The 27,032-nt window shown below is 35.4% G+C and overlaps 1 long non-coding RNA gene across 2 annotated transcripts in view; it reads left to right on the plus strand.

The window, feature by feature from the left end:
- The window catches only part of LOC125100939 (uncharacterized), a 157,034-nt gene extending 130,453 nt beyond the window's left edge, over positions 1–26,581 (plus strand). For both annotated transcript variants that reach the window (XR_007127705.1, XR_007127704.1), the window contains exons 3-4: positions 20,697–20,770; positions 26,433–26,581. This is a non-coding gene — a long non-coding RNA (uncharacterized LOC125100939). The remainder of the gene's footprint in view (positions 1–20,696; positions 20,771–26,432) is intronic.
- The last annotated feature ends 451 nt before the right edge of the window (positions 26,582–27,032 follow it).

Below are 27,032 nucleotides of genomic sequence, written 5' to 3' on the forward strand. Positions count from 1 at the left end.
AATCATAGTGTATTTAATGGAAATGGAACAATATTTTTTAGGACTAGATTATTTAAAAAAGAGATTGTGTATGAATCAAGAAAGGTATGGAAATAATGCACAGAAACCTGCTCATGTTGGTTATTTGGAGGCAGAGGAAGGGAATTTCAAAAGGGCAAAATATAAGGAAGGAAAAAAAAACACAAAGTAGGAAAATGCACAGGGTAAAATGTTAAATGTGAAGGTAAAAATACAGATGATGTAATTCTTTTTATGACATTATTGTAAATATGATATTAGACACAAATATTTACATTTGAAAAGTTAGAATATTGATAAAAATAATTATTTGATGAGGTGATTTTATTATTGATGATTTTTTCCTTTAATTTCTGTGTTTTTTAAATGTTTTTGCAATAAAATCACACCTAAAAATGTTAATATGGTCAAGAGAATGAGAAGACAAGTCACATACTGGGACAGAATATTTGCAAAGGCTTTTAGGATTTTTAGGACAGTGGAGCTACAATGTATGACATTATAAGATGGGTACATGTCATTATGCATTTGTCCAAACTTATAGAATGTAGAATACCAAAGAATGAACTATAATGTAGACAGTGGACTTTGGGAGATTATAATGTGTCAATGCAGGTTCATGACTTGTAATAAATGTCCTGCTCTGAGGGATGTTGATAATGGGAAGGGCTGTGCATGTGTGAGGATGGGGTATATGGGAAGTCACTGTACCTTCTTCTCAGTTTTGCTATAACCCTAAATATTAAGTCTTAAAAATTAACATGACAATAACTTGCCTGGAATCACTTTGGTAAATGAATTATAACTAATTCCCTTTGTTATCTGGCAAGTTGTAACAGCAGTCATCCCACAGAGAAACACACACATAAAACTGCCTCCTAACTGTTCTCCTGCCTCCACCCTTGTCACTCTGCAGTCTAGTTTCTTTGCAGCAGGCAGACTGAGCCTTTTAAAGCTTATGTCACAACATGTCACTCCTCTGTTCAAAACACTCTAATGACTTCTCACCTCAGAGTAAAATCCAGAGTCCTACATAATCCTCGTACAATCTGCAGTTCTGCCTCCACCCACAGCCTCTTTTGATTTCATTTACTACCAACTCATTCTACTGTAGCCACAGTGGGCTCTTTGCTGTGCCTTCCACACATAGTGTTCCTGCCTCAGATCTTTGCTTTTACTGTGCTGTGTAGATCACTCTTCCTTACCCCACCCCACTCCACCCCCCAGGTAGCCCAGGGCTGCTTTGCTCATTTCATTCAGGCCTCTCTTGTTCATGTCTTGTCCTAATGGACACCTTTCCTGAATATCCTTCTTGCCCAATTATTTTTGTATTCCCTTACCTTATTTTTTACATTTCTTCATAGTACCTATCACTAAGCAAAATACTATATGAGTTTTTGATTATTATCTTTATTTTCCCACCAAAATCTAAGCTCATTCAGGGTAGGGGCTTTGGTACTTTTGTTGCCTGCTGTATTCCTAGGGACTGGCCTAGTACTTGGACCTTAGCCACAGATAAGCAGTACATATATTCTCCCCCCCGCCCAACCCCTCCTAGGTCTTCCTCAGCTTTAGGTTGCATACTTTTGCAGATAAACCTCAGGCTTCTCATTCAGCTTCTTGTCCTTCTGCTTATCCTTGAATCAGCCTTATTCATTGGATTCAAACCATTTAAGAAATGGATTTTCTCTTTGACTTCTTTCTTTCTTCTTTCCTTTCTTTCCCTCCTTCCTATCCTTTCTTCTTTTCTTTCCTTTTTTTAAACAAAAAACACATCAGTTTGCTCTTATCCATTTACTCTTTCCCATGTCACTGACCCTGAAATGAGATTACTTGACACTTCTGGCAATACAGATATAAGCATTTTAAATTTTAGGTAATAAAATCCCACTACTCTAACTGGGGTACCAACTATCAGGAGTTACTGTTTCATGCCATTTACATATTTATAGATTTAAGGGATAGTATTTGCTGCCAGCTTATTACTGGGTGTTTCTGCCTCCCAGTAGCTAAATTTCTTTAAGGTTATTTGGAACAGATTGATTGATACCAGGGATTCTTGCTGCCTTTTGGCCTCCTCCTATGCACCTTTCCCCAATAAACAGTAAATAAATTTATAGATTTACTTATGTACAAAATATAATTTTACCAGGGATAGATAATAGCATTTACTATCTCTGTATTGATTTTCTTTTACCTCAATAGAGCAGGGGTAGGGACATGATCTCTTTAGTTGAGTAAAGAAAAGGCCTTTGGAAAAATGTTACTATTTTTTAAAAATCTCTGGTAGGGAAGACATGATATAACTTTATAAATAATACTGAGTAGACCATAATGATTTCTCTCTATATACTGTACAGCTTTTGTCTGACCTAGGGGTGGAGGGGTAGGTATATTGATGATAGACAAGAATTTTGCTCTGTTTATAGCAGTATTCATGTAAATAGTGCTCCCTTCAGGATTTTTTAAAGTTTATACCTGAAATGTCTATTGAGATATTTCTTTAAATTATTTCTACTTTTGACTAATTTTAACTTCATAAGTTTAATAGATGTACATTGTTTGAAGACAAATAGTATGAGTTCCATTTCTGGTGACTTCGATACCCAGACTAACAAATACCAGTGCTGGATAATCACTAACAATTATATAGGGGACCTGGTAAGAAAATAAGAAATATTCCAACTCACACATGAAGCAAAAGCAGAAACTAAGAGATCTATGTAACTTTGGCACATTAGAGATATTTAGTAAATTGAATGAAAAGCTCATTTTCGAATAAAACAAGTATCCTGATGTTTGAAGGGTAAGAGCAAATGAAATAAGTATAGATTACAACATTCTCTGAAATACTAATGTTAAACTTATATATGCATTCTTCTCTCCTACATTTGCTTGATCTTACCCAAGCTAAATTCATATTTTAAAAATCCTGCAGTCTTTTATGTATACGTTAGGCAGACCTATTCAGGTAGTATGTCTGAAAAATAGTTTTTTTCTCTCCCAGATATAAATGAAATCTTCTAATCTTTTCTCTCTGGCTTGTAACTCTTACTTGTATTTATCATTCTCGAATCCTTATTCTCTCTTGAACCAACATAAAAGGCAGTCATTTCTTACTTGTGTCTGTGGTTCCCTGTATGTTTATGACATAATAACTTCATGAAAAGCTAAAACCTCTCCCCTCGGGAGAGTGCCACATTTCACAAGAAAAGTAGGTTTTCTAGAATAAAAAACAATTGCCTGATTAGACAAAGAGAAGAGACAAGTTAAGTTCAATGATACATTCTTACTGGATGCCAGATCATAAGCCTGGAACATTTGCATCTGGTTACAGCCAGTTTCCTTTGCCTGTTTTCTGTAACTACCATTCTCTTCAGTGAATGCTGTGAATTAAGGTATATATTTCATAAGCTGATATGTTATTTATGCTATGCCCCCCCCTTTTTTAAAGATTTTATTTGTGTTTATTTGACACAGAGAGATCACAAGTAGGCAGAAAGGCCGGCAGAGGGGGAGGGGGAAGCAGGCTCCCCGCTGAGCAGAGAGCCTGATGCAGGGCTCAATCCCAGGACCCTGAGATCATGACCTGAGCTGAAGGCAGAGGCCCAACCCACTGAGCCATCCAGGCGCCCTGCTATGCCCCTTTTAACTGACATTGAGCTATCTGGAAGTTAGAGGTTTGCAGTCAGTTTCTGAATTGCCAAAAGCTATAGTCCTAGAAAGAAGCTAAATATAGTGGTAGAGATGATAACTTATCAGAGTAGCTGAAAATGTAGTATTCAAATCACTTCTCAATTATAATATATTTAAATGTAATTCTATAACAACCAAAATGATGACAAATCATGGAGCTGTAATTTTATGTTCACTAATTTAGAACCATACATTTAAGCAAATTCATTTACAGTAACAGTTCTACTTAAAATAATCTGTCACAAAAGGATGATCAGCCAAATAATAATGTGCACAGAGGTTACTCTACAGAGGTACAAAGTATTGGTTCATTACTTATACAAACAGTGAATTTACAGAGATGGAAATATGATTACTACTTGACAGAATTATTTTATTTCATTAGTTTAAGGTAGTATTAAACATAATTTTGTAAGTAGTGATTTACCAGATGGTTTTAATGGAATAGTTGATTCGTTGGTTATTTTGAGCACTGATTTTTATGTCATTTTAAAGAGAAGTACATCTTTTGAAATAAGTCATATTGAAGAAATTTAAAAAACATGTTTCATAGTTATGTAATTATTTTAATTAACTTTATTTTCATCTAGTCTTGCACATTTAACAAAATAATAGGTTACCGTGAGAGTAATGTATAACCAAAATGAAACCCCAAAACTAAAAGTATGAAATGCAAATTGATTGTCAGTTTGGGTTTTTATGTTTTCCAATTCCATTTGTAACATTTGCTGTAGAAAACAGTTCTGTTAAGTCTGTTTATTGGCACTAGTATTTAAAATTTTAAGTAATCTGTCTCTTTACTTATACAAATTATTTAAATTTTTTAAGAATGTGGGACTTCTAATATATTTATTTTAGAGCAGTTTAACCTTCCATGCAATGAGCATGTTTTCCATATTCTTGCAGTTTATATAATATTACATATTATAATATTATGAAAAGAAGGATGTTTAATGTTAATTTTTACTATGAAAAGAAAATAGAAGTGGGATATTTAAAAATAGGTCACTGATCTTTGTGGAATGAATAACTGAGGAAGGACTGTAATTGAGCACTTTGTCTTTCCAATTTTTTAGGACACATGAGAAGGCATCTAGTGTGCTTGCTAAAAATGCTGCAATCTCTGCATTTTAGCTTAATTTCTAAAATAAAAAGCTCTTAATCAAAATATGAGAAGTAATCCATGAATAAAGCCAGGATGGAGATGGAAGTAGGGAAATCTGAAAAGGTGAAAAAGAATCAAAATGTGTGTGTAGATGTTAACATGATGAATATTAAGTGAGGATGGGGTAGGGACTCTGACACACAATTATGAGATTGCCTACTTCTTATTCTGAACTCTGTTCAAGGGTAGAGTCTTAGATCCTGGAGGTATAATGAAAGTTGTTAGTGTGTTCCTGGAGGAAGAGATGAAATGTCATGAATGGTATGTTAGGGGTCTCCAAGACCGCTCTCAGATTCTGTGATTCCCTAGGAAGACTCACAGAACTCAGAAGCTGTGATAATCAGTTATAGATTATTATAGTGAAAAGATACAGATTAAATTCAGGAAAGACAAAGGACACAGAGAGCAGAGTCCAGGAGAAATCAGGCACTCGTTTTTGTTGTCTTCTCCCAGAGGAATGGCCCAGTTAGTGCTGAAGTCTCACAAGAACAAGATATAACAGGTTGGCCAGGGAGACATGCATGGCCTATGTGGCTGACCTTAGTTATTCAGTGTCCAACCCTCAGAAGTTACATTGGTACAGCATGGCCCATGTGGTGACATAGGGTACATTGTTGGCATATCTGGCATGGCCCAAGGCCTCAGGCATACCAAAACACTCTTATCAGGCAGGATATTTCAAGCTTTCAGAAGTTTTCTCCCAGGAACTGGTCAAGGACCAGTTCTTTTTTTTGATTTACAGGGTTTGAGTAACGAGGCCTGCTGAGTCAATCCTTTACTGCACAGATGGTGCTGTTTGGAGAGGATAACAAGTCATAATAGAGCCTGCCAGGCTTTACCAAATATACCAAACATCCTACAACTATTTTTCCTCTGGTGGGAACCAGTAAGTCCAAATGAAAGAAATAAAGTATATCTACAGCTTCTGAATCATTGTGAGGAAAACACTTGAAACTTGAAGTTTCGCTTGGTCTTTTTACTGTATTTTATATTTGAAAAAAAAAAAAGAGCTTATGTGATAAGCCCATGACCATTATGGCTTTATAAAAAACATTTGGTTTTCTGATGCCTTTCACTTCTACAGTGGTGGTTCTGACACCTAACAATGAATATCTCAGACTAGAGGATTATTTATGAAAAGAGACCAGTAGATCAAGAGGGCTTTAAACTGAAATGAGAAAGGAAGAACAGGTAATAAACAGAAGGAACCCAACTCATTCTTCCTCTAAATATGCCTTGCTAATTCTCTTAGCAACTTCAAGTATTTGCTCACATCTCACCTTCTCAGTTATGTTTGCCTTGACCACCCAGATAGGCTGAACTCTACAAAAGAGCTATTTTCATAATTCAGGGACAATTTCATGTGGTTCAATCTGATATATGCTGCTACGTACAGCAAACTCAATTCCTGCCCCTCAGCATTCTCATTTCCCACTTACCCTACATTCCTTTTAATTATTTTTCCTTAGCATTTAACATTCATCTGAAATACTATATAAGGAAACTTGTCATATTTAGTATTTACTATCCATCTCCATCACAAAGATACATGGGCATATAGATCTTTTTTTTTTTTTCCCTCTCTTTAACTTACAGATATATTCCCAGGGTTTAGAAAAGCACATGGCACAAATCATTAAATTACTATTTGTTAAGCATTGGAATGAACAGATACTATAGCTTAGAACACAATAAAGGAGATACTCAGTTATCTATTCAGTAGTAGGAAATATTTGGAAGCAATTCTTAGATATTCTATACCAGAATGAGCTAATTGCTAACTGGAAAACTTCATAGTCAGATAAAGGTTTTGGATCCCATTTCTGCTACTTACGCATTCCATAAATTTTGGGCTTTTTCTCCCCCTCCTAGAAGCAATAGTTTGCTTATCTTTACATACATTACAATAATATGTAGCTGTAGTGCTGTTGTATAAAACACAACTCTGTCCATTCTTTCCTAGAGACTGGGTGACAAGTAGCTTTTTACTAAAAAAGGAGACCTTTTACAATTAAATACCTATAGGGTAGACATGAGTATAGAGATAGAAATAAGAGGATATGTATTTGTTCAAAAAATGTCAAGCAATGAGGGCCACGGGAATATAAACAGGATATGGGAGGAAGTGGAGAATTGAACAATACAAAGGATAAAGGATGACTCCAACTGAGATTCTAAATGTTCCCTGTGAGTGGTAGAAATGTAATGAAGATAAATCTGTGAAAATTTTAGTAGCAGGAAATATAACATCATGCACTTAAAATAACAAAAATTCACCAGCTGGAAGATGAAAGTGATCTGATTTAAGGGCAGTTGTGGTGAAAAAGGGTTAATAGTCATATGACTTCAAAAGATCTAAGGCAATTTTCTTATCACCATGGCTTTCCACTAGCCCACTATGTCTGCTGTGATGAGTTTTTGTTTGTTTGTTTGTTTAGTATTGTTTTGCTGCACCACATCTTCCTTTTAGAGAAGCTCTTTCAGGAGCATTTTGGTGGGGATTAAGGCTCACCACTATGATGCAGTCAAGGAGTGGAGAAAATATGTAGGCTTGGGTAATTGCCCCTAGGAGAATTTATGAAATTTGAGCAAGTTATCATGACTGCTCTTGTGCTTTCCCATCTTGAAGGCCTGGCTGCCCATCTGTCACTGATTCTGGCAATAGCTCTCCAAAAAATTCCTTTCTCTTTTGTTTAACATAGTCCATTTCTGTTACTTGTCACCAACAACTTCAACTGCCAGAAGTGATTAGTTCTAGATGTAGGGTCCTGGAGTGACAGGTTACCAGGACAAGGGACTTACAGTGATAAAACCATGCAAACAAGTATGAATTAGAGCCTATCTGGTTCCTGCCATTTAAGACCAACATTCCTTCCCCATTTAAATTATTGATTCCTCTTGACCTGAGTTTCTGTCAGTGTGATTGAGAAAATGCTCACAAACTCTCCCATTATAAAATATGTAGATTAAATGTAACAACTAGATAAAATATCACAACATGCACTAGAATGCTGAGCTTGTCAGAATGTAAGGGAGCTTCCCACTGCCCCAAAATAAAGAGATAGCTCAAAAACTCTGGAGTAGACATCTGTACTACAGGTGCGATTTGCCTGGAGGTGTTTTCCATTCTTGGTAACCTAAAGGTTTGTCTTTTAATGGACACCTGGAGGTAGAAGAGAAGGCCTTATTAGGGAAGTGGTGGGAGAATTCATGAGGAGCTGGAACTGACAAAGCTGGGAATCTCTAATGGCCACAACCTAATGAGAGGATGGAAAGGAAAAGAAGAAAAAAATCCAACAGAACTGCAAAGAGAAGATAACTTAGCTGTTTTGTCTTGAGCTCTAGTTGGAGAAAAATGCCTCCCCTAAAGATTTGTAATGATAGATAGGCCCTCATGCTAGTGTGTAGTTAAAATTTATACTTCCATTGTAGCCCTGAAAATGTGTAAATGAGTAATTAAGTAAGTCTCAGGTTGGTAGACTATGAGGTTACTTGGCAGAAGCAACAACAAATTCTCTTTTGAATGAGGCTCTCTCAACCCAGGCTGCACACAGTTCCCGTGGATTAAGTCTGGACAGTCCAAACTTAAAAAAACATGCACGGAAACAAGAGCCCAGAGGGATAGACCTCCAGGATCTTCAGATAATAGAATTATATAATAAGGATGTAAAATGAACATTCTTAATATGTTAATATTTAAAATATTAAGAAGAACCACACCACTGTTTTTAAAATGAGGAAAACAAAGACTTAAAAGAATGTAGTAACTTAAATAAAAAATGCAATGGGTAGGTTTAATAGCATTGGACAAAGTTGAAGACATTTTTGGCAAACAGTCTGAAGAAGTAACAGTGCAACATAAGAGAGACAATAGACAATGCAGTGAAAAATACGAAAGTGAGGAACAAAGAATGACAAGTACTACCATATGTTTAATGAGAATGCAAAAATAATAGAGAAAAGAAGGGGCAGTATTTGATGAGATAATGACTGGTTATTTTCCCAGATTTGTTCAGTATCAAGCATCCTCTGATTGAAAATCACAGTAAGTCCTAAGTAGACAATAAATAAATAAATCACAGTGAACTTATTTGCTTCTCTGCCTGTTCTACAGATTTTTCATGATCTGTCTTCGCCATATACCTAGCTAGTTTTATTTCCCCTGACTAATAATATACACACAGTGTAATGAAATTCTCCTTCTTATTTAATATAATTGTTAGTCTTTGCTATAAATTTGCTGCTTCTTAGTATAAAATGCTTTTTTCTTCTCTCCTAGTTGTCAAAATCCTATTTATTTATCAAATGCTTTTTCTCAGGTCCTTCATGATTATTCTAGTAACATTGATCTCTTTTTTTTCTGAATTTCTATTACATTTATGTTATGCGTCTCATTCATTCATTCATTCATTCATTCCTGATCTTTATTGAGAGTCTGCTATGTATTAGCTGGATACTAGCTAAGTAGCAATAAATTTGATAGAAATACTCCCTGTCTTTAGGAACATTAATATTCAGCCAAAATGATAGTAAAAATAATTAGAATACAGTGATAAAGTATAAACAAGGTGTGAAATGAACACATATTAGGATAGAGTAGGGAAAGTAATCAAATATATGGGTCAGTGTAGGTTTCCTAAGGGGAGTAAAATTTCTGCTTATACATAAAGATCAAGTAAACATTATCCAGGCTCAGATATGGGGTAGAGTGAAAAATTGTAAAAGGAAGGTTTAGGCAGTGGGACTAGCATGTTTTACAGCTTAGAGGCTTAAGCCTATTTGAAATTTTAGGGACTAAAGGAATTGGATATGGTTATACTGCAAAGCTAGAGGAAGAAAAGGGTGAGCGATAAATCTGGAGTGATGGACTGGAGAGGGTGCAGATCTAGGTGGGCCATATAAGCCATGTTAAGAAATTTGAATTTTGTCCTAAAAGTATTGGAGAAGCATTGCGGGATGTATTAAGTGGAAGCTGTATTATTATATTTCTACATTAGAAAGGTTACTTTCATTGTCATGGAGGAGACTCATTCAGAGGAGGGGAGACCAGTGAAGAGCCTGAAACAATGTTATAGACAAAAGCTAATGGTGACTGACACTACTATGGTCGCAGTGGGGATAGCAAGAACTGGACAAACTTGCCAGACATTTGAAATAGGTGATCACTTTTCTCTAATGGTTAGCTGTGCATTTGTTTTTTCTCTTCAGTTAAGCTATAAGCTGTTTAAGCTATAAGCTGTTTAAGAGCAGAGACCATGTCTTGATATTCTTTTCTGTCTACCAAAACTTCCAAGTCATTACCAGCTGGGTCTCATAAGTATTTGCTGACTGAATGAGTTTGGGAATGGAATTATTCAGTCATCGAGAATTTGTAAAGATAGCTGGCTGAGGATCCAGGATGAAATTCTCCATAGTTCAGTTTCCAGGGATGTACTAAAAATGGTACTGTGATGGAGAGTTCTCAAACATTACCTCTTCACAGTGGCCAGAGTAGTGAGCTATAAACTTGGTGATGAAGAATGAACCAGTAGTTGTAGCAGTAATCTTGGCTCTAGGGCAGGAAGTCAATGCCAGTGACAAACTGCCAATACATGACAATTTAAAATCCAATAAGTGAAGTTAACAAAGTTGCTTTATAGCTCAGTGGACTTATGGGTAGGGCTGGAAGCCATTTTCATCCTGTATCATCAGTCCAGCTGTCTTACGGGTAATATAAATAGCAGTCTGGCAAGGAATCAGGATATCTCTTTTGAAAATAAATGATAAGGGTATATTCAGGTTATGTCTGTATGTTCAATGGAGCAAAAATTAGAAATGTATAAAGCTGATCATCCCTTTGAAGAGAAACACAGCAGGGGCTGAATGAGATTGAGGGTTTTTTTTTGTTGTTGTTGTTGTTTTTCTTTTTTTCAGGATGGGAAATCTATCTTCTCATCCAAATAATTTCTCTCTTCAATTTTGTGAAGTTGTAAACATAGTTTCTTCTGAAATGTGACAACTGTATTATATCTTGACTTATTTGGATAATTGCTCACCATGAAACTAAACACCATCTATACTGTGTATAAAATTTTAAGTGAGAATTTAAAATTTTTCTTGTGACAACTAATTGAGATTAAAAAATAAATCTAGGTATGAAGACTTCTCAACATTAAAAACTGCTTATCTAGCATGATGTGTTCAAAATTAAAAAGTATTTTTTCTGGTATGTGCTCATAAAGTAAGCTGGAGCTGTAGAATTTTGTGTATGGAGATGACAAACTAAACAGTGACATATTTCCCCAGAAACATATCACAGGTGTGTTTCATAAAAATAGATAGTATTTATTGAGTACATACAAATCCCAGCTTTGTATTGAATGTGTTATTCATGCTCACAACAAAATTATATAAGAAATGCTATTATTACTCAAATTTTATAGGTAAGGAACCAATACTCAGAAGGTTCAGAAACTTAGTCAACAACCCTAGGATTTGAATCCAGGTCTCAGAATCCAGAACTGATAATTTGTACCACTATACTGCTTATAATCATAATTAATTCCTCTGAAGAAAAGAACATCTCTTGTTTTTTTAACCAAGTTGGGTGGCAGGTAGTATGGTCTTCACTTTCCACCAATATAAAAAATGATTATTAGAAACCAATGCATGGTGTAATGTGCTATCATTTCCAAAGGATTTTTATCCAGCTCTTAGATTTAGAGTTCAAAATTTAACCAGAAGATGTGAGATGCAACCTTTTGTTCTCCTGAAATTATTCCCTGTGAATAATGGTTTTGGTTGACTTGCTCATCACCCAGGTGGTATGTGCTTCCACTAATTGGTCACAGCTGCAAACTTCTTTGGGTGATTCCCCCTCTGCACACAACCAAAATCTGTCTTAGATTCTCAAATTTTAGAATTCTTTTCTTCCTGCGATACCCACCTTTGCCATCAGTCCTTTTTTCTTCTGTATTTTTTACTTTATCTACAAATATATCCAGAGTCTTTATTATGCAAAGTTGCTGATCTTAGTTCTTTACAATTTTTTTTAAAGATTTTATTTATTTATTTGACAGAGAGATATCACAAGCAGGCAGAGAGGCAGGCAGAGAGAGAGGAGGAAGCAGGCCCCCCGCTGAGCAGAGAGCCCGATGCGGGGCTCAATCCCAGGACCCCGAGACCATGACCTGAGCTGAAGGCAGCGGCTTAACCCACTGAGCCACTCACGTGCCCCTGATCTTAGTTCTTTAATTTGCCTTTAAACATGTCCTAATTCTACATTACATGTATACATGTATGACATAGATGTGCACACACATGCACACACACACACACACACACACACTGGCTGGGCTAATAAAGCCTTCCTCCTTCCAAAAATGTAAGGGAGGAGGAGACTGCTTGGATAGGCAAAGACAGAATATTCTCAATTTTGTACTAAATATTGCTACATTTATAATACTACCACTGAATCTTTTATGATTTCTGGAATGTGTGATCAAATTTTGGGCAGATAATTATACCTTTTTTCTCTCCCTTTATGCTATTTCATATCTAATCTATTTAATATTGCTATATATATTGAGCATTCTTGGCTTACATCTTTAATATTTCCATTTCTAAAAGAGAATGTGTGTCTGTTTATGTGACTATGTGTTTATCATATTGATTCCTATTCTACTGTATTATCAGAATGAATGTTAAGTTTTACACAATGCCATCTGAAGTTTTGGTGGAGATAAGTGTATACCTCTAAACTCTTAATATAAACATTTTCAATATTGAAACGTTTCAGCAGCACAAGGCTGAATCCTATTTGTAATTCTCTTTAAATACTGCTAGATTAATTTTACTGCTGTTTCCCTCAGAGTTTTGGTGTCTTCATACTAATAAGTGAGCTTTGCTTGTATTCCTTCCCTCTCTTTCTTTTAAGAGGCCATCTTTATTATAGTTTGGCATCACAGTTATGACTCTAGAGAAAGACCTGGGAAGGATGTTTTAAAATTATTAAAAACAATTTTGTTAATGCTCTGTTACTGGTTCCTAAAGGTTTGATAGATTTTACCTGTTGAACCATCATGGCCTCATAAGTCTTAGAGAGGTAGCTCTTTGTCCACATATTCAGTTACTTCTTTGGTAACTGCATAGTCTTTTTCCATTTTCTGAGATAAATTCAGAAATCTACATTTTCCTTTAAATAATTTAATCTGGGCTTCATGCATTACAATTTAGCATTTATTTACATTTATGCAGCTGACTGAAACTAGGACACACAATGCTTATTTCTTTACCTTTCTATGCTACTGACCTACTTCTGTGAGGGTATGTCTTTTTTTTTTTTTAAAGATTTTATTTATTTGTCAGAAAGAGAGAGAGAAAGCACACAAGCAGGCAGAGAGGCAGGCAGAGGTGGAGAGAGAGGCGGAGAGAGAGGCAGGCTCCCCGCCGAGCAAGGAGCCTGATGCGGGACTTGATCACAGGACCCCGGGATCATGACCTGAGCCGAAGGCAGCGGTTTAACCCACTGAGCCACCCAGGCGTCCCTTGAGGGTATGTCTTTAACCTCACATCTAATCATTAGCATGGGGAACGCAGTCCAGGCATATTCCCCTGGCTAATCGACTCACTCAGAATTCATTTCTTCAAGTAAGGCATTGTTTATTTGGTGCTTCAAGGTTGTACTACATACAATAGTAACTTGTACTTTAAAAAAAAAATGGTTTCAGGGACACTTGGGTGGCTCAGTTGGTTAAGCATCTGCCTTTGGCTCAGGTTGTGATCCCAGGGTCCTGAGTTCGAGTCCTACATTGGGCTCCTTGATCACCAGGGAGACTGCTAATTTCTCTGCCTGACTCTGACTCTGTCGCTCTCTCCCTGACAAATAAATCAATAAAATCTTTACAAAAATTTTTAAAAAGTTAAAAAATGGTTTCGTATTTTCCCCCAATAGTCTCCCTTGGTTTCATTACAGGTTCTTTTTGTTTTTGTTTTTTAACTAATCTTCATATTTTGTGGTTTGGGGTTGTTTTCTCATGGTTTCATTGAAAATGAGACTTCTCTTACTGCAGTGTTTCTCACTGTTCAATTTAAGAAGTCCCCACCATCTTGTTTTCTTTATAGCACCATCACTACCTAGGCAAAATGCATCCTCCTTAGCTCCTCCATCATCAAGTTGTATTAAAATCAGTTAATAATCACTGAATGGGGGCACCTGGGTGGCTCAGTGGGTTAAAGCCTCTGCCTTTGTCTCAGGTCATGATCCCAGGGTCCTGGGATCAAGCCCTGCATCGGGCTCTCTGCTTAGCGGGGAGCCTGCTTTCCCCTCCCTCTCTGCCTGCCTCTCTGCCTACTTGTGATCTCTGTCAAATAAATAAATAAAATCTTAAAAAAAAAAAATCACTGAATGGTTTCTATGTATAAGTAGTTTTTTAAAAGTCTGTGTGGACATCAGGTTTAACACATCCTGCCATCCCTTCACTTCCAGTCTCCTACTCTCATCATGAAGAAGTTTATTTGATGGGATGATTTACATTGACACAAATAATGATATAAGGCAAAAGGTAGGAACTGACTAAGTGGATTTGCTAACACAGGGCAGGAAGGTTGGGAAATGGGGAATGGAGGAGGTAGTAGGAACTATTTTTTAAATTTTTTTTATTATGTTCAATTAGCCAACATATAAGACATCATTAGTTTTTGATTTGGTGTTCAACAATTCATTAGTTGTGCATAACACTCAGTTCTCACCACCACATGTGCCCTCCTTAATATCCATCATCCGGTTACCCCATCCCCCCACCTGCCCATCCTTTCTGTAACCCTTAGTTTGGTTCCTGGATTCCAAAGTCTCTCATGGTTTGTCTCCCTCTCTGGTTTCTTCCCATTTAGTTTTCCCTCCCTTCCCCTATGGTCTTCTTTGTTATTCCTTCTGTTCCACATATGAGTGGAACCATATGATAATTGTCTTTCTCTGCTTGACTTACTTCACTTAGCATGATTCCCTCCATTTCCATCCATGTCAGTGCAAATGGTAGGTAGTCATCCTTTCTGATGGCTGAGGTTCCTCAAGACATTAAAAATAGAGCTACCCTATGACCCAGGATTTTAAATGTTATTTAGAAGATGAATCGAATTTCAACGGTATGAGGTCACTCCCATTGGTGGAAAGGTTTGTACAAAGGCATAAAGATAGGGAAGAGCAGAGTGTAAACTGGAGACTGGCTGGTCACCCAGAGGAATGGAAGGCAGGGAGTAAGGGTGGTTTGGTGACTTAAGGAGTACTAAAGGAAAATAATCTTGATATAACCTACTTCTTCAAGAAACTTCTTCAAAATAAATAACATTTAGATTCAATCATTTGCCATATTTCACTCTATCAAATAAAGCCAGCCCTTCCTTTTCTACTCTACTGTCAGTATCACTATCAAAAACAAACAAACAAAAAATCATGCTAGCATGTTTACTGAAGTCTCATCATATGCCAGGAGCTTGGCATATACTTTACCTTCAGTAACTTATCAGTTTCCCATTTGCTATTTCATAAAATAAAGCTATAGAGTGGGTATTTTCATGCTCACTTTGCAGCTGAGAAAGTTGAGGCACAAAAGGTGAAAGAACTTGCAAGCCATGTCAGTAGGTTAACTGTGGCATGGCTCTGAGTAGCCTGTTTATAAAGCACGTTTATATTGACATATGTTATTTACATAGTTCTCATTCTTCTTCAATTCAAAGAAACCTGTTTTAAAATATTATTTTCTGATTCTAAATGCGACTTATAGTAATTTTGGAAAATTCAGGAAAGATAAAAGTGTACACACGGCAATCAGCAAAATGATAGCCCAACTTATTTTTTAAGGAAAAATTATTAAAAACTTTTCAGGGTGCCTGGGTAGCTCATTTGGTTAAGCAGACAATTCTTGGTTTTTGGCACAGGTCATGATCCTAAGGCTCTGGGATGAGCCCTGCCCTGCATCCAGCTCCCGGCTCAGCAGGGAGTCTGCTCCAGGATTCTCTCTTCTCCCCTCCTCTGCCCCCCACATGGCCCCGGCCTCCTCCCCCACCCACTTGCAGGTACATGTGCTCGCTCTCTTTCTCTCAAATAAATAAATAATTAATATTTTTAGAAAATTTCCGTTCTCTCCTCTAATTCAACTTTATAGAGCTAACTATTGTCATAATAGTTTGTAAGCCATCTTTTGCTTCAGCATATATTTACACACATGAGTTCACCCAGCTTATTTATTGACCAATAATATGTTATTTATATATTTCCAAGTTAGTGGATTGATTTCACTTTTTAAAAAATTCTGATGTATTTTGATTTTGGATCTACAATTCTTCTATTAATGGATATTGTGAGGTTTTAAATTTCATTTTGTCTTTTTGTTATTGTTGCTATAATGAACTTTCTTGTGAAAATAACTAAATTCTTTATAGTCATTTATGCTATAATTCTATGTGATATTTAGTAGTAATGGTTTTAGTATTGCTGGATTTGCTGGGCTGTAAACTATATATATTTATAATATTGATAATAATACCATGTTAGACTCCAGAACAGTTGTACCAATTTATCACCCACCAAATGAATATTAGATATACATTTCCATATTGTATCGCCCACATTAGGTGTTCTAATCCTTTTTATTTTTTAATCTCATGAATAGGCAGAAAAACCTGTATCATATTTTTAAGAGGTTACTATTTTTATGTGTTCACTGGTTGTTTGAATTTTTATCTGGGGACTTATTTTTTTTCAAGATTATTTATTTATTTATTTGACAGACAGAGATCACAAGCAGGCAGAGAGGCAGGCAGAGAGAGAGGGGGAAGCAGACTCCCCACTGAGCAGAGAGCCAGATGCGGGACTCCATTCCAGGACCCTGGGATCATGACCTGAGCCGAAGGCAGAGGCTTTAACCCACTGAGCCACCCAGGCGCCCCTATCTGGGGATTTATTATTTATCTACTTTGTCCATTTTTCCCCTGGGATGATCAAGCCCTTTAGAAGTTAGATTGTAGGAGCTCTTTGTATTTTATAAATATTAACCTTTGGTTTTGTGTATGACCAGAATGTTTCTGCTTTTTGGTTATTTTTTAATTTGTTAATTTTTAATGGAGAATTAGTACATTATTATAATTCATATGCCAATATTTCTTCTATGGATCCTGAGTTTTGTATCATTCTCTTCTATTCGGCTAGTACATTTTTTATATCTAGATCTTTAATCCATTTAGCGTGGATGTTTAGATGTTTGTGGTATAAGATAAATATCTAATTCTCTTATCCTCTGAAGATCATTTAGTAGTTCTTAAAGTATTTACTGACTTAGCCGCGTTTCCCCTCTCTTTTGAAATCCATATTCTTCATATGCTTGATTTATTTGACTCTCTATTCTGACTTATTTCACCATTCCTATGCCATTAGCACATTTTTAATATAATAGATTTTTTTTACATTATTTTGATACCTATCAGGTTTTAAATTCTTCTTGATCCTTTTTTCTCAAAGTTTGCCTCCACCTCATAGTATCCTTTGTCTTAATTTTTGTTTTATATTTTCTTTCAAATTCTTCCACCTGTAAGGCAACTTCTTATGTCACATCTGGGCTTCCTTCTTTTTTTTTTTTTTTTTTTAAAGATTTTATTTATTTATTCGACAGAGAGAAATCACAAGTAGGCAGAGAGGCAGGCAGAGAGAGAGGAGGAAGCAGGCTCCCTGCTGAGCAGAGAGCCCGATGCGGGGCTCGAACCCAGGACCTGGGATCATGACCTGAGCCGAAGGCAGCGGCTTAACCCACTGAGCCACCCAGGCGCCCCTGGGCTTCCTTCTTCTCTATTCTATCTACGTGGTGTTTCAACTGCTGAGTTTAGGAGAAAAACCCACTAAAAACTACCAAGTTGTGAATCTCTTCTTGACATTAATAAACATCAAATATTTTCATATAACGCTGTCTCATCTTGTCTGCCTTCTTGATATTTCCAACTTGAAGCCCCATTGGGATGTCAGAGTCAGTGTACTTGAAGCCACACCAAAATCTTATCCCTTCTGGGAACTTCTGTGCAATAATATCCTGTTAAAATAATGTAGTTGTGAAGTTTGTAGACAGACCTGGGTGTCTGTCTCATTTTTAAGTATCATCACTATTATGAGAATGATGATAAATAACAATTCACTATGCCAGGTATTGTGTTAAATAAAGTACATAATTCTCTTCTTAATATTTGACTCTTCCCTGTAGATTTTATGGGATCATCCTCATTTTATAAACCTCTTCAGTGAAAAAGAAAAAGATTAAAAAATTCCCTGCCAAGATCCTGCCTAATAAGTGACAGAGCTAAACATTTATGGTAGATTTATATACCTTTCTAACACCTGCTATGCAAACTTGCCTCATATTGGTTATGGTGATCAGGTTTGGAGGGTCTTGGTGAGTGACAGTGTAGGATAAGATTGGAGGGTTGTGGTTTATTTTATCAGTTGCCTAGTAGGCTTTGAAAAACTAGCCATACTTTTCAGATTTGTAAGATTCACTAAGTAAATATGTCTTATCACAAAAATTTCCAGGACATCTGCCATATTTATATCATTCAGAAAAGAAGTTTAACTCTTAATTAAATACTAAGTAAAATGCCTATGTAAATGGTATTCCCTTATTTAACTTCTAGCAACTTCAGATAACTCCAATCATCACGTTTCCTTTTCCTCACTATAATAGCATGCCTCCGTCAAGTTTTAATATATATGAGATACACATCAAGGACATAATGTATTAGACAAGTACAACTCCTCAATTTCTTAACTTTTAAGATACATAATTGCTCTACTATGAAGACTTAAATGGGGATTGTCACTTTTGTAATTAATTCTTTTTGTTTCATCCTTCTTACTAATTGAAAATAGGCTTTCAATATAGAATACTTTGAAATTGGATGAAGAGACAGAATTGGAATGAACTTAATTAACTGCAAACTGTCCAAATCAATCAGAGTTTGACAGTGCCTCAGTAACACACAGGGTTCATAATTTACTTGAGATCTGCTGTAATGCATATGCCATAAATTGCACTGTAGCCATGCTCACTGTGCACAAAATTTAGTGCTAGGCTATGAAGTCGGCACTGACAGAAAACTGTTCCTGCAACACAGACTATTTTGGGAGGGTATACTTTACGTTTTCATTTAGACAACTAATAAACTTTTGAAAATAAGTGCTTTGAAATTTTGCCCTGATAGAATTTGTTATAGGAATTAAAAAGTGTTTAAATGTGTTTCCAAGCATTTAAACATTATAAGGGGCATGGTTAGGTCTGTTTGTTTAGTTACAGAGTCTCAGTGATTCAGTCTTGGGAAATATTAGATATTATAGGTTATAAAGAAATATTTGTCTATGTAATTCTGTTATCTCTTTCTTGATGTTATAAAAATAATTTTCTAGATATTAAAAAAGAATATTTACTGATCCTAAAACTGATTAATTACACTTGTTAGTTTTACATGAGCTTTCTCATGTTTCTGGTTTTTAAGAAAAAAATTATCCTTGAAGAAGAGACTAGTTGATGAAGATTATGACATATGCTTGGCTAGACAACATTACAGTATTATTTTGGCCAAAGATATCTGTAATTTAAACCCAATAGTCATCCTTCATTTGCAGATCTCCTTAGCATATACTCAGTTTCCTATATTCTCCAACTATTTAACAAATATAAATTGTCCCCATATTATCAGTGACTTATTTCAATTCTTGGATATATAAAATGTTTAGAGGAGGAAGGGGAGTAATAGTTATGGTATGTGTCCAATATATAATCATAAAACCCCATAAGATTATTATTGTTTTTGATCCCTATGCAAGATACATTGCAAGCATTTTATGGGTTACGAGAAAAATTCAAGAAGAGGCAAATCAGTCATGTTATATAAATGCCCAGCTTGTATCAACACGTAAATAATTTCTGGTTTCTGGAAGAAATAATAGCTGGTTAGCATAATCCTTATTGGCCATGAGATTATCACCATAATCCTTATTGGCCATGAAATCTTACATGGCTACACCGTATCTCAGAACACATGATCCTCAAGGTAGTGCAGTAAATAAATGCGGTACCATTGTTGACTTATTTTCAGCTGCATGAAAATCAGTTTTGGGTAGGAGTGAGTTGTGTTTTTGAAGAGGGCAGGGATCAACTTAGAAGAGCTATTAGAAAGAATAGGAGAGCAGAAAAAAAAAACATCATCGTGGGGGAGAAAAACCCACAAAAAACCATCAAGTCTTCTGAAATTAAAGAAAAAAATTCTTATTGTAATCAAGTTACCATTTCTTCGTTTTTTAAAGATAAATAAATCCTGGGTGCCTGGGTGACTTAACTGGTTAAGCGTACGACTCTTCATGTCACTCCAGGTCTTAATCTTAGGGTCATGAGCTCAAGCCCCACTTGGGCTCCATGCTGGGTGTGGAGCCTACTTAAAAAATAAAAATAAAAATAAAATAAAATAAAATGAATAAATTTATAAAATAAATTTAAATAAAAATACATAAATCCTTCTGAATGAAAGTAGGATTTACTAATAAGTATGAAGAAAAAGCACACCAGTATACATTTATATATATATATATATTTTTTTTTAATGAGGGAGTTTTGATCAAATTTCCTATTAAGTGGAATAAAAAATTAAGACTGATGGCTAGAAGAAACATTACAATATTTTTTCCTTTTTATAATCTTTTGAAGAAAAATTATAATACTAAATACTACTTGAACCTATCTGAGTCTTCGAATATAAATTGGGTTTTATAAACAGTGAAGTAATGGACATACATTTGTGATTTCAGGGTCTAAGGCATTTGATGTTGCTGATTTTGGGGAGGAACGCACAACAAGAAGTAGGAAAGATGCTTCTGCACAGGTGAAATTTATAAAGAATAGAAGGGGAAACTGTAAGCCAAGTAAAATCAATTGGAGTTGACTACTGAAAAGAAAAGATAGACCACCAAATTAATAATGAATAATTATTTAAAAAAATTTAGATCCAACTAAAATGATTTATGTAACAATCTATATATTTCTAGTTCCTTCAATCATTCATATAAATGTTACAGAAATTGTATAACTCATTTTGGAGACAATGTGTTAGAAAAAGAAACTAAGACACGTTAGAATATACTGTAAATGTGGGGAGTGAGGATATATTCCAATTAGAAAAGCTAAGTTCTCTTTAGGTTGTAATTGATTTATTAATGGCTAAGCATAAAAAGCCAATTGTGGCCTCACATTAGCACATGAATTTAGAGATAGGGCACTTTCTGAAGTGGCTCAAAGAGGGCATCTATTCGGTTAGAAGTGAAATGGCTTGTAACTTCTCTGTACCCTAGCATTCTTTGGTGTTTTAATGTCACATGCAGGATATAAATGGTGGCAAGATGGAGGCAGCATCTAGTCTGTGTGCTTTCAAGTTCAAAATTATTGGAGATTATTTCTGATGTGCCTTTGTTAGAAAACTCCAACCAAACTTCAGCTTTGATGGGTCACATTTCACTCCTAACTCCTGACCCAACTACTGAGACTGGTGGACGGCTGTGTACCTATGGCTTAGATCATGTGTCAGCCCCAGCCAACTATGTATGTTTGAAGTAGAGGAGGGTGGCTTCTCTAATAAAATCTAAGGAACTTCTCTACCTGCAGGGCAATTGGGTGCTGATTGTCAAAAATAACAGATACTACTCCCTTCAGGACTACACAGAAAATATGAGTGCTCTCTATTGCCTTCAGTTATAGCAAGGAGACTTGATAGTGCTTAGAGAAGAAAACCTTATAACTATTCATTAAACAAATATTGTTAGAGTAGGTACTGTGTTCCAGACACAGGCCTAACCCCAGGAAGTTATAGTCTAGTAAGGTCAGTGCCACACAGCTCGCTTCTGCCATCATATTACCCCTCACAAATAATTCTACTTGTATGAAATTTTTCATAGTTCATGGTGTCTTGTAACAGCAGAGATTAAGCAACATATAAGCAGTAAACAAATGTTCTGAGTATGAGGAAGCTAATTAGTATAAGTATCTTCAACTACAATTTTTAAAAATAAGGGATAAGAAGATACAAATGATACTATTACTTTTTGTCCTGTTTCAGAAGTAATGCGTGTGAATTATGACAAATTAGAAGTATGTAGAAGGGTAAAGAGTAAAAGATAAAAATCTATCATTTACACCCTTACCCCTTCCTTCATTCCTTAGATGTGAGAGGTGAATAAGTTTGCAGTTTGGTATATATTCTTTCTGAATTTAGAATGTGCCATCAACTAACGCATCAGATCTAAACTTCAAGATATTATTCAAGGACTGACCACGTGTCCCTGAGATGCCTTCTCTAGGCTCTTTTATCATATTCCCCTAAAGGTCCTATTGCTTTAGTTACTCTTGATTTCTTGCTCTTTCTGGAGTATCTTAAACTTTACCTCATTGGTCAGTTTGTTGATTGCTGGTCTCATTATGTAGAGTTTACTTCTATCCCAGTAGTCAAAGTCCTAATCATCCTTCAAGAACCAGCATAACTTTTTCATATTTTCTGTGTTCTCTATAGTACTTGTTGCAGTTTTATTGTATCACTTCATGACTCTCTATTTCAACTATATAAGAATACCACTCTCTCTGACCTGTAAGCTCTTTATTATTTTTTTCAAAAATCTCTACTGAGATATAATTGACAAAAGGTATTTAAAGTGTACAACATGATGATTTGCCATGTGTATACATTGTGAAATGATCCCCCCCCATTGAGTTGTTAACACAATTAATCCATCACTTCACATACCTTTTTCTTCTTTATTTTGGTGAGAACATTTAAATTTTACTGTCTTAGCAAATTTCAAGTACACAGAACTGTGGTATCAGCTATGATCATCATGTTATACATTAGAGCCTCACATTTTACATTTTATAGCTGAAAGTTGGTACTCTTACTCATTTCACAGCTGGAAGTTTGTACTCTTTTACCAATCTCTTCCTATTTCCCTCACTCCCCAGTTCCTGGAAACCACTTTTCTCCTCTCTGTTTCTGTGAGTTCACTTCTATATTCCCCTCCCCCCGCCCACCACCACCACCAAGATTCTACTTATAAGGGATACCATGAAGTATTTGTCTTCCTCTGTCTGACTTATTTCATCTGACTTATTTCACTTAGCATGCAACTCTCCAGGTTCACTCATGTCGTCACAAATGACAGGCTTTCCTTTGTTATTAAGACTGAATAATTTACATATGTATAAATATATTTTTTCTATATCCATTCATCTGTCTACAGTTTATTTCTATGTCTTGGCCTTTACGAATAATGCTGCAGTAAACAAGGGAGTACAGATATCTCTTTGAGATAATGATTTTGTTTCCTTCTGTACCCAGAAGTGGAATTGTTTGATCATATAGTAGTTCCATTTTTAATTTCTTGAGGAATCTCCATACTCTTTTCAATAGTGGCAACACCAGTTTACATTCCCACTAATAGTATACTAGGGTTTCCTTTTTTCCACTTCTGTGGCAGCATTTGTTATCTCTTGTCTTACTGATAATAGATAGGTATGAGGTGATATCTCATTGTGGTTTTGATGTGCATTTCCTCAATGACAAGTGATTATGAGCACTTTTCATGTACCCACTGACCATTTGTTTATCTTCTTTAGAAAAATGTCTATTCGAATCCTTTGCCCATTTTCTAACTGGGCTATTTGTTTTTGTTTGTTTTGTTTTGTTTGCTATTAAGTTGTTTAAGTTCCTCATGTATTTTCAATATTGACCCTTTTCAGAGATGTGGTTGTGGTTGTAAATATTTTCTCCTATTCCTTAGGTTTCTTTTTCATTTTGTTGATGGTTTCCTTTGCTGTGCAGAAGCATTTAGTTTGATGAAGTACTACTTGACTTATTTTTGCTTATGTTGCCTTTGCTTTTGGTGTTAAATCTGAAAAATCATTGCCAAGACTGATGTCAAGGAGCTCACTTCCTCCATCTAGAAGTTTTATAATTTTAGGTCTATGTTCAAGTCTTTAATCTATCTTGAGCTGATTTTTGTGTATGGTGTAAGAGAGGGGTCTGGTGTCATTCTGTTGCATGTGGTGGTCCAGTTTTCCTAACACCATTTATAGAAGAGACTATCTTTCTCTGTTATATATTCTTGGCTCCTTTGTTATAGGTTAATTGATTTGTATGCATCAGTTTATTTCTGAGCTTTTCATTCTGTTGCACTGACTTATGTCTGTTTTTGTACCAATACCGTTTTTTTTTTTAAATTACTATAGCTTCGTATTATAGTTTGGAATAAGGATAATGGCTCCAGCTTTGTTCTTTCTCAAGATTGTTCTAGCTCTTTGGGCTCTTTTGTGGTTCCATATAAATTTTAGGACTGTTGGTTGTAGTTTTGTGTAAAATGTCATTAGATAGAGATTTCACTGAATATCTAGATCATTTTGGGTAAATTACTTTGGGTAATATAGACATTTTAATAACATTAATTCTTCTAATTCATAAGCATGGAATACCTTTCCATTTATTTGTATCTTCAATTTCTTTCATCAATGTCAGTGTACAGATCTTTCACTTCCTTAGTTAAATTTATTCCCAAGTATTTTACCCTTTTTAATGCTATTTGAAAATGACACTGTTTTCCTAATTTCTCTTTCTGACAGTTTTTTGATATATAAAAATGCAATTGCTTGTATATATTGATTTTGTATCCTGCAAGTTTACTGAAATAATTTATTTCATTCCAACAATTTTTGGTGGTATGAGCTCTTTAATTACATTTTTGTTAGTCATTAATTTTTCTGTGCCACAAAGGTATGTGGCAGGGGTTAGCAAAACTTCAGCTAACTGCCTAAATTTGGCCTGCCACCTGTTTTTGTAAATAAAGTTTTACTGTAACACAGCATAATAGTCATTATATATTGTGTCTGGCTACTTCTGTGGTACATCTTCTTTATCCATTCACCTGTTAGTGGACATCTTAGCTCCTTCCACAGTTTGACTGTTGTGGACATTGCTGCTATAAATGTTGGGGTGCATGTGTACTATCTAGAAGTGCAATTGCACTTGCTGAAGTGCAATTGCTGAATCATAAGGTAGCTCAATTTTTAACTTTTTGAGGAGCCTCCATGCTGTTTTCCAGAGGGGCTGTACCAATTTGCATTCTTACCGACAGTGTAAGAAGGTTCCCCTTTTTCTGCATCCTCGCCAACATTTGTTGTTTCCTGACTTGTTAATTTTATCCACTCCAACTGCTGTGAGGTGATATTTCATTGTGGTTTTGATTTGTATTTTTCTGATGCTAAGTGATCTATAGAGAACTTATCAAACTCAATACCCCTAAAAACAATAATCCAGTTAAGAAATGGGCAAGAAGACATGAACAGACATTTCTCCAAAGAAGACATACAAATGGCCAACAGACACATAAGAAAGTGTTCAACATGACTTGATCCAGTTGTTTTAACGCTACACTGCCAGACCCTATTGGACTGATTTCTGTGCCTATTTGAATGTTTTATTTAATTTTTCATAGGCAGTCTGTGTCTGGGTAGTGGAGGTGAAATGGCAGTAAAATAGAGGTTCAGAATCATTTTCACCAAGCCAGTTTATTTTGGATTGATGTTACCTCTTCCTTCATAAGCAAATGTTTTTAGGGGAAAAATTTTATATACTATTTTATATAGATACATCAAAAATATTTTACTGGTTATTGTCACAACAACCAAAAATATGCTTTGGAAAAAAAAATGCTTGTGCTGACAGGAAATATTTCCAGAATGAAACTCTTGGTTATAATCATTTTGGTTACAAGAAACATTTTGTTTGTGCCTGATACAGGCTTTAAAGTTTCTCAAAAATTCTAGCCCAGCTTTCAGTGAGGAGACCACATCTTCTTTGAAGAAGATGAAAAAACTATTCATGTAATATTTTAGCTACCAAGAACTGGTTGGAATTTACATCTTGAAGCTTTACATTTCAAGTGCAAAATTAAAGATGTGTTTAAGAAAAATCCCTACGTTCCTGAACAAGATACATTGCCTAGGCTAAGTAAGATTCTGATGAGATAAGATTTTACAGTTGAAAGAGAAATTTGCTGTATGCTTTCAGAATTTTCAGTTGAAATAAAATCTATTTAAATCTGGCTTCAACACCTTTTTAAAAATCATTTGTAAAATATGCATTTATAGTGTAATAGAAAGTATATAGTTTTGAGGACAGATTACAGAGTCATGTCAAATCCTATCATTTGTTAGTATTTTGTTATTGTTTTTGTTATGGTCATCATAACAGACTTTTATGTCAGAACTGCTCGCAACCTCAGTAAAATGTGAAACAAATAATAAGACTAATTTCATGCTTTTGATGATAGGATTTAGTGAGAGAAAGTAAATAAAACTAGCCAACAGTTCTGGACTATAGTACGGAATCCATATATATTGACAGACTAAAGAATCAAGGTCTTGTTTAATGACTTAATAAAAACATTTTCAGACATAATGTAATTAATAATCACATGGCCAAAGTGTTTCATTTCCCCTTCTCTTTGTAGATCTCAAAGTTTCAGAGAGTATAAAAGCTTTGATAGTCATCTGTTGCCACCAGAATCACTGTCATGACTGGCATTTTATGGGTAATTATTTCATAGTCACTGGAAATAGAAGCCTACCAACTTAAGTTCTGATGATAGTTGGCCACTAATAAAGTGGAGAACCTTCACCGATTTACTCTCCTAAAATTACCCTGCCTGTCTTCAAAACTTGATGACTTGCATATTGAATCTTGAATGAAGAAAGAACATCTCCTTCATTACCAAGCTCTTCAGTTAGTGAGGTTCTTTGCTTTCATTTCTCCTTTATTCATTACATATTATTCATATGTTTCAATTAAGTTAGCTGGATAAAGCCCTTTGTTTGGTTATTAATCATTCCATTTCAAAATGGTTATTTTGCTGGCCAAGCAGGTCTTCTAGAATTCTCCCTTGACACCATAAACTAATGGGATGTTTTAAATTTAAAATGAGAAATCATTAGAATTTCAGTTAGGTAAAATTAAGAGTAGGTCACACTGATATGAGTACCTGAATGTGCCGTGCTTCTGGGAAAGACTCGAACAAATTAAGATTTAAACATTGACACTAAAGGGAAAGTTT

The sequence above is a fragment of the Lutra lutra genome, chromosome 5 (assembly GCF_902655055.1).
Source record: "Lutra lutra chromosome 5, mLutLut1.2, whole genome shotgun sequence".
Taxonomy (NCBI): domain Eukaryota; kingdom Metazoa; phylum Chordata; class Mammalia; order Carnivora; family Mustelidae; genus Lutra; species Lutra lutra.